This window comes from Coregonus clupeaformis, chromosome 20, assembly GCF_020615455.1.
Source record: "Coregonus clupeaformis isolate EN_2021a chromosome 20, ASM2061545v1, whole genome shotgun sequence".
Classification (NCBI taxonomy): domain Eukaryota; kingdom Metazoa; phylum Chordata; class Actinopteri; order Salmoniformes; family Salmonidae; genus Coregonus; species Coregonus clupeaformis.
Genome location: NC_059211.1, coordinates 16,418,569 through 16,427,519, shown reverse-complemented (window position 1 = coordinate 16,427,519; position 8,951 = coordinate 16,418,569).

The window sequence follows — 8,951 nt, the reverse complement described above, 5'->3', positions numbered from 1 at the left end:
ATCTCTCTCAATTGAATACAGGCGGTTGACGTCAACAACCCTTATTGAATATTTAAAAAATAATTACAATAATGAGATGTATCCACCAATCCAAATAAAGGATAGGCGGGAGCTAGACAGCCCGCCATGCCGCTTTGTGGACAACGACTCCCATTGTTAGGGCGGAGAGACTTATCTTTTCAGGATATTCATAATCTTTGCTAGCAGTGAGCACTCACTCACTCACACCATCACAAAAAGGAGCATGAGGGAAGCCCTACAATATTACGTTTTTCTAAGTAGTGAGAACACTCGGGAACAGGCAATGTTAAAAAGTCATCTTCAGACATGTTTTACTTGGCTTAAATGTAGTTTTGTAATTGACTAAAACAAGCAGACAAAAATAATGGGGTAACCATAGTATCAGGACAAGACCCAGATGCAGACAGTTCGAATCACAGATGTTTATACAAAACAGGGGGCAGGCAAAGGACAGGTCAAGGGCAGGCAGAGGTCAGTAATCCAGGGCAGAGTCACAAAGGTACAGAACGGCAGGCAGGGTCAGGGCAGGCGGAATGGTCAGAAATCCAAGGCAGCTTTAAACAGGTACAGAACGGCAGGCAGACTCAGACTAGAAAACAGCAACTAGAAAAACTCGAAAACGGGAAAACACGCTGGTAAGACTTGACGGGACAAGACGAACTGGCAACAGACAAACAGAAAACACTGGTATAAATGGGGACAAATGGGAGACACCTGGTGGGGAGTGGAGACAAACACAAGACAGTTGAAACAGATCAGGGCGTGACACATACAGTGGGGAGAACAAGTATTTGATACACTGCCGATTTTTCAGGTTTTCCAACTTACAAAGCATGTAGAGGTCTGTAATTTTTATCATAGGTACACTTCAACTGTGAGAGACGGAATCTAAAACAAAAATCCAGAAAATCACATTGTATGATTTTTAAGTAATTAATTTGCATTTCATTGCATGACATAAGTATTTGATCACCTACCAACCAGTAAGAATTCCGGCTCTCACAGACCTGTTAGTTTTTCTTTAAAAAGCCCTCCTGTTCTCCACTCATTACCTTTATTAACTGCACCTGTTTGAACTCGTTACCTGTATAAAAGACACCTGTCCACACACTCAATCAAACAGACTCCAACCTCTCCACAATGGCCAAGACCAGAGAGCTGTGTAAGGACATCAGGGATAAAATTGTAGACCTGCACAAGGCTGGGCTGGGCTACAGGACAATAGGCAAGCAGCTTGGTGAGAAGGCAACAACTGTTGGCGCAATTATTAGAAAATGGAAGAAGTTCAAGATGACGGTTTACTTGTGTCATGCACAAAGTAGATGTCCTAACCGACTTGCCAAAACTATAGTTTGTTAACAAGAAATTTGTGGAGTGTTTGAAAAACGAGTTTTAATGGCTCCAACCTAAGTGTATGTAAACATCAGACTCCGTCAAGTTAGAGATGATTCTGAAGTATTTTCCTCCTAAGTCATGGAACTGGGTGACGTCAACAGTGTTGTTCAGGTAAGGACAGAGACCTCTATCCAGGACCTGTGTAATAACTGCCAGAAAAGATGGTCTGAACTCAGCAATAGACACCCACAAAGATGGCCCACAATAGACAACCACATACCACAACCATAGACACTTCCACAGCATTTGATTAAGGCAGCGCTGCTCCAGTGGTCTCAGGAGTCCCTCACAGGTTAAAGGGGCCACCTGGGAGCCGCCCACTGAGAGAAGACCCATATCAACGTGGAAAATACATTGGATTTGAAAAAAGTAATCAACCAGTACCTTTTTCATCTAATTTTAACCAGCTTTGTAAACATTGAAATTAGGGTAAAACTTCAACTTAAATACATTGTTACATCAATCTAATTTCAACATAATCATCAGAACTACAGGATGTATACGTTGAAATTGCGTAGACAATCCCACATAGAAACGTAAAAAATATTTTTCATCCTGTATTGAATTGGGTGGTTGAAATTATGTTGAATTTTAGATTTGTTTAAACATATTTTATTTGACCTTTCAATGTTGATAGTACAATGGTGTGTTTGACTCAACGCCATTGTTTCAACGTCATGCTATCAACCTAAATAAAGAGGTATATTGAAATAAAACGTTTAGCTACAGTCAATGCGTTCTGCCTGAACAGTGACGTCTACGAGGGGTAATGCACTTCAGTTAGAACAAGTCCACCATCCAAATGTCTACCTTTGCATACCCTGCTACGCTTTAGGAAAGAAGATGTGTTCTTTTCAGCTGAGCTATCATGACAACACATTTAGACATTGATCAGCTTCCATACTCATTTGCGTAGACTACCTAAATAACGTTGAATAGTTGAAAGTAACTCCTCTACATTTTCTTACACAAGCTGTATGTGAATGTAAATTCGGAGTGAGGTTGGGTTGATGAAGGCTATATTGACATCTGATTTACCCAACAAAGGACACCATCATTTAAACTTGTAGCTAGGTATACTATCATTCATCCATGGGTGACTGGATCTTTGGAAGTTTAGAAGTAGTTACCATTAGCGCTATAAATATGATGCTAAATTCATGATATTAATAATCCACTTTTATCTTTGGATATTGTCTTGTATATGAAGGCTGGTTGGTTGATTTCAAATGTAATCTACAAGTTATTAATATGTTGGATTCCATCTCGTATCTCAACCAAAAATCTAAGTTGAAGAATAGGACTAAATCAAATCAAACTTTATTTGAAGTGCATTTAAAGTTTGATTTGATTTAGTGCTATTCTTTAACTTAGATTTTTGGTTGAGATGGAGCCATGAATCCAACATATCAATAATGTATTTGTAGACAAACTGCTTGGATAGTATATATACTCAATATTATGAATAACATATATAAAAGACAATATCCAAACGTAAAGTTTATTATTAACATAATGAATTATATGGCTAGTGGTAACTACTTCTAAACTTCCAAAGATCCAATCAACCATGCTTCATGTTGAAATGATGGTATCCTTTGTGCAAAGCAGATGCCACTGTAGCCTACATAAACCCAACCTTACTCCTAATTTTCTTTCACATACTGCTTGTGTAAGAAAAGTTAGAGGGAGTTACTTTCAACTAGTCAATGTTTAGGCAGTGTATGCAAATGAGTATGGAAGCTGATCAACATCTAAATGTGTTGACACGATGGCTAAGCTGAATCAAGCACAGCTTGTTTCCAAAGCTAAGCAGGAAATATATATAGAGGGAGGCATCTGGATGGTCGACTTGTTATGACAGAAGTGCATTACCCCTCATATACCAGTAGGCGTCAATGTTGGCTTCCAATTTTATTTCAATGTACCTCTTTATTTAGGTTGATGGCATAACATTGAAACAATGACATTGATTCAAACATACCACATTACTATCGACATTGAAACAAGGTCAAATATAATGTCTTATCAAATATGAAATTCAACATAATATCAACCACCCAATATATATATATATATATATATATACAGTGCCTTCGGAATGTATTCAGACCCCTTGACTCTTTCCACATTTTGTTATGTTACAGTCTTATTCTAAAATTGACTTGAGATGTTTCTACAACTTGATTGGAGTCCACCTGTGGCAAATTCAATTGATTGGACATGTTTTGGAAAGGCCTGTCTATATAAGGTCCCACAGTTGACAGTGCATGTCAGAGCAAAAACCAAGCCATGAGGTTGAACAAATTGTCCGTAGAGCGCCGAGACAGGATTGTGTCGAGGCACAGATCTGGGAAGGGTACCAAAATATTTCTGCAGCATTGAAGGTCCCCAAGAACACAGTGGCCTCCATCATTCTTGAATGGCAGAAGTTTGGAACCACCAAGACTCTTCCTAGAGCTGGCCGCCCGGCCAAACTGAGCAATCGGGGAGAAGGGCCTTGGTCAGGGAGGTGACCAAGAACCTGATGGTCCCTCTGACAGAGCTCTAGAGTTCCTCTGTGGAGATGGGAGAACCTTCCAGAAGAACAACCATCTCTGCAGCACTCCACCAATCAGGCCTTTGTGGTAGAGTGGCCAGACTGAAGCCACTCCTCAGTAAAAGGCACATGACAGCATGCTTGGAGTTTGCCGAAAGGCACCTAAAGACTCTCAGACCATGAGAAACAAGATTCTCTGGTCTGATAAAACCAAGATTGAACTCTTTTGCCTGAATGCCAAGCGTCACGTCTGGAGGAAACCTGGCACCATCCCTACGGTGAAGCATGGTGGTGGTAACATCATGCTGTGGGGATGTTTTCCACAATTCTATGTGGAATTTTCAACTCAATTTCAACATATACATAGTTCTGATGATTATGTTGAAATTAGATTGATGTAACAACCTGTTAGTCAGGTTAAGTTAATGTGTTTAGGTTTTACCCTAATTTCAATGTTTACAAAGCTGGTTGATGATTTTTTTTCAAATATATTTCCACAATATGTTGACAAATTACGTTGAAACAACGTTGATTCAACCAGTGTGTGCCCAGCGGGATGTTACCACTGGACATATGGAGCTGAACAGATAACCTTTTTGATTTGCAGTAGGGGGAATTGCATTGAATCAAATGATTAATGTACAATTATTTAACACCAGTAAGAGAGGGGTGCCCCTAGTGATGTTGATGATGTCAATTATGCCACCACATCAGATGTGGGGTATCACCTTTGGGGTCTGAATTCAGTGGAACAATATTCAATGAAAACTGCGAGATGAGAATTCTTTGATTAGAACTTAGATGTCAACATACAATTCAAATTCTCATCATATAGATGTCACAAAGGTTACATGATTTGGAATGTTTACCGTTACCATGCAAACCTGTTTGTTAGTTCCAATTCTACATTTTTTAATGTAAAATTCTCATTATCAAAATGAAGAAAGCAGGTAAAACATGGTTTCGAGCTTGGTGTTCTTTTTTCTTTGTATGCTGCTTTAGCACCACCGAGACCAAAACCAGAACCAGAACTAGAAATGGAAGAAAACAGCGAAAGATCAAAGAGACTGAATTTATCGAATTGACTGACCTTGGGAAAAACACTTCATTCAATGGATCGTGCAAACTATCTAGCACAACAAAGAATGAATCACCTGAGACATTCAAAAGGACACTCCAACAAGCAGCAAGACCTCAAATAATACCTTGAACAAAGAGTCACCTGGTCACCTTTCTGTTGAGGACTGTAAGGCCCAGCCTTTTTACCCGACCAACCCTTCTCTGCAAAAGGAGAGTCCACTTATTCTCCAGTTTGGTCCATTGCTAGATTACACAGCTGACCATTGGCCATACTTCCCTCCAAACCTCCTGCCCTCACCACCCCTGGAGCAAAACACAACCATGACAGAGGAGATCTTTGGTGATCTCACCCTGCTCAAGCCTGGTCAGTCCATGGGAGATGCCTGGAACACTTCAGACATTAGGTAAACATCATTACAGCGAATACTGCATTATGGTACTTGTATGATCTTTTAATTTAATGACCCAATAGAATTCAATAGTTCTGATTTCCCGTGAAGACTATGAAAAAGGTAGTCTGGTCCCATACTGTACGATGATAGTTGTCTACAGCACATCCAGTACAGTATGGAACCAGACCAGGAACAAGGTGTTACGTCAGGCTGTGTGTATCCCATAGAGCGGAAGAACCTTGTCGTCTTGAGGTTATGAAGAACCAGACAGGCCTGTGGGGCAGCAGTGTGCAACGCCAGCCTCAGCAGACTTCACCAGGCAATCACCTCAGCCACGCCCTGGGCCAGTATCTGGACTCCACCACCATACCGATGACCTCTGACCTCCAGAAACTGGGCCTGACCTCTGATTTCATGAAGGTGCCTGAGGAGACGCTGTTTATAGAGGTGTGGGACCTCGGGAGGGCGCAGGGGACCATCGCTATAAGGCCAAGTGGGCAATTACCGAGGAGCACGGCATTGTGCTAGACCAGGGCACCTGGCTGCAGAATGATGACAACTGGTGAAACCACACATGAAAGATGTTGGTGAACAATTATCTTCACCTCACGATTCATAAGTGTGAAAACATTAAAATACTTTTTTCCGGCATTCCTTTTATTCTTTAATCCCTCCAACTTTGTATCCAGTACTAGAATACTCCTGCAGCTGCATTACTACATGGATGAGTGAAAACTGTAGTTCTGGTAAACAGATGTGATGGAGAAAGAGAAATCAGTGACAGGTGCAGGGATAGGATGAATATATCTGAGCTACACTCTTACTCTGTGCCGACATGCTGTTAGCATATGAGATTAACCATATTTTCCATTGAGCCCAGAATAGGCCATTCCCCCCACAACATTAGCTTTAACCAGGAGCCTAGTTCTAGCACAGATAAGCAACATTTCACAATTGAAATCTCTAGTACTTCTCTCAATTTCTTCTATATATGCCTGTTGTGACATGGCAATTTTTTGAAGAGCGGTGAGGAGAGGTTAACAGTGTCTGTCGGAGGGGTGTGAAAATACTGCAGGGATTGAAGGCTGAAGGCTGAAGGCTGGGTTGGGGTGGGCATTGGGGGACTGTAGAGGGCTAACTAAATAGAACACAAATGTACATTCACAAAAGAAAGAAACAACCTTCTGTGGAAAACGTAAATGAATCAGGTACATATTTATTGAGGCAATCTTAAATAGAAAGTTCAAGTTGGAAATGAGAAATAATGCTCGAGGCATTTCATGTAAACACACACAAGAAAAACAATGCAGCATGAAAGAAACGTAAATATTTACAACATTAAAAAGTACAACAATTTGGCATGAATGTAGTCTGTTTCACCATGTAATCAGACTTTAAAAAATCCCAACATTGACTATAAATAGGTGCACATCAATTACCACGAGATTGGTATAGTGGTTATCAATAAACGGCCAAACTGTAAATTAAATAGCTTTTACAACGGTTCAGACAATTGGCATCCATGGCATGTTGAAAATCAAAAGCATTTAAAATAAAAATAGATAAAAAGGACCTAGCTGCCACCATTGAAAAGAGCTACATCATGACACTACACCCTCCTCCAAGTGGTAGTAGTAGCGGTACCGGAGTGCCAAGTCTAGGTCCAAAAGACTTCTCAACAGCTTCTACCCCCAAGCCATAAGACTCCTGAACAGCTAATCATGGCTACCCGGACTATTTGCACTGCCCCCCCACCCCATCCTTTTTACGCTGCTGCTACTCTGTTAAGTAAGTATTTATGCATAGTCACTTTAACTCTACCCACATGTACATATTACCTCAACTACCTCAACTAGCCGGTGCCCCCGCACATTGACTCTGCAACGGTACCCCCCCTGTATATATAGCCACCCTACTGTCACTTTATTTTACTGTATATATAGCCTCCCTACTGTCACTTTATTTTACTTCTGCTCTTTTTTTCTCAACACTTTTTTTGTTGTTGTTTTATTCTTACTTTTTTGTTTAAAATAAATGCACTGTTGGTTAAGGGCTGTAAGTAAGCATTTCACTGTAATGTCTGCACCTGTTGTATTCGGCGCATGTGACCAATACAATTTTATTTGATTTGATTTGATTAGTAGAAAGAGGAGAATCATTTTGCTCACAGACAAAAGAGCACTGTGGTGATTTGGTAACAATCTCTGTCAATCAGCGGTCACACACACATGTATACATTACAATGAGCACCATGAAGATTAAAATAAAGAGGCATAATTGTTTTTATTGTAAACAAAAATGTATGGAAGCATTTAAAAACCTCTTACTAAGGAAACAAGCAAACTGACAAATCCCAATGGATTCGACAATACATTTCATTTGTCATTTTGAGTTCCCTTTGCATTAGTTCCCATGGGTCCTTTAGAAGAGTTTCGGCAGCTGTCGAAGTCTACTTAGGTCCAAGAAATTTCCCATCGACCCTTCTGGTTGAGGACACTCCCTCTGCATTTTTCCAAAAGATGGCCGCTGTTTGGCGCCATTCTCCTTCTCCAAACTGTGTTTGGCGCCGCGGGCCAAAAGCTGCATTTTAGGACGCAAGTCTCTGAGTAGCTGGCTTTGAGAGTCTGCATGCAGTGCCTGGGGGTGGACAGGGTCGGAGTGGGGCAACTCGTTTGTGATGTTTTTCAGAACCAAAGCTTTGTGCTCCCACTCTCCTAGTCCTTCTTGTTCCGGTTGAACATGGAACTGTACAGTGTATCCCATCTCCGATTGCTCCCCCTCGGCCCTCTCCTCCTCCTCACTCCCGCTCCCTCCTCTATCAGCCCGTATCTCTTCATGTACTTGCGGGTGGCTAAAGACATGTTGTTCGGAGACAGAATACTGCTCTGTCCCATGGCGCTCTTCTCCGTTGGAGGCTTCTCTGAGAGCAGTGTGCAGGGGCTGAACCTGGGACGGGCCCTGGGGGGCTGTTGCCCTCCCCTACAGAGAGCCTGGAGAGCTGCTGGTCGCTTAGGTATCGGAGGGCGATGGCGTTGGCCTCCAGGCTGAGGTCCACGCTGCCGCCCCACATGCTGGTCCCCATCGACTCTGGGAGGGTCAGTCTGCTGATGACCGCCTCTGGGTTGATGCCGGCCAGGGTACTGGGGAGAAGGAAACGGAAGCTGCATTTTAAATCAAAGTTACAGGAACACCTTCTGCATAATGTAACCTACGTAGCTAAATTATGTCGAGCTTACATGAGAATGAGCAAGAAAGTAAGAGAAACAGCCACTGTAATGGCCCCTATTGTCATGTTAGAATGGCTGTAACCATCATAACGGGTCCATTTTCCACAACTGAAACATCCTCTTGTTATACCATAATACTACTACCTCTATGACCTACGTGCAAAGATGGTCAAGTAAACCTGAAACTTCAAGGCAAACATACCTGGCACTCTCTACAGAGCTGCGCGTGGTCTTGCCCCCGGGGTCGGCAGAGTCCAGGTCCACGTTGACCCCTAGCTGCTGCAGCTGGCGCAGCGT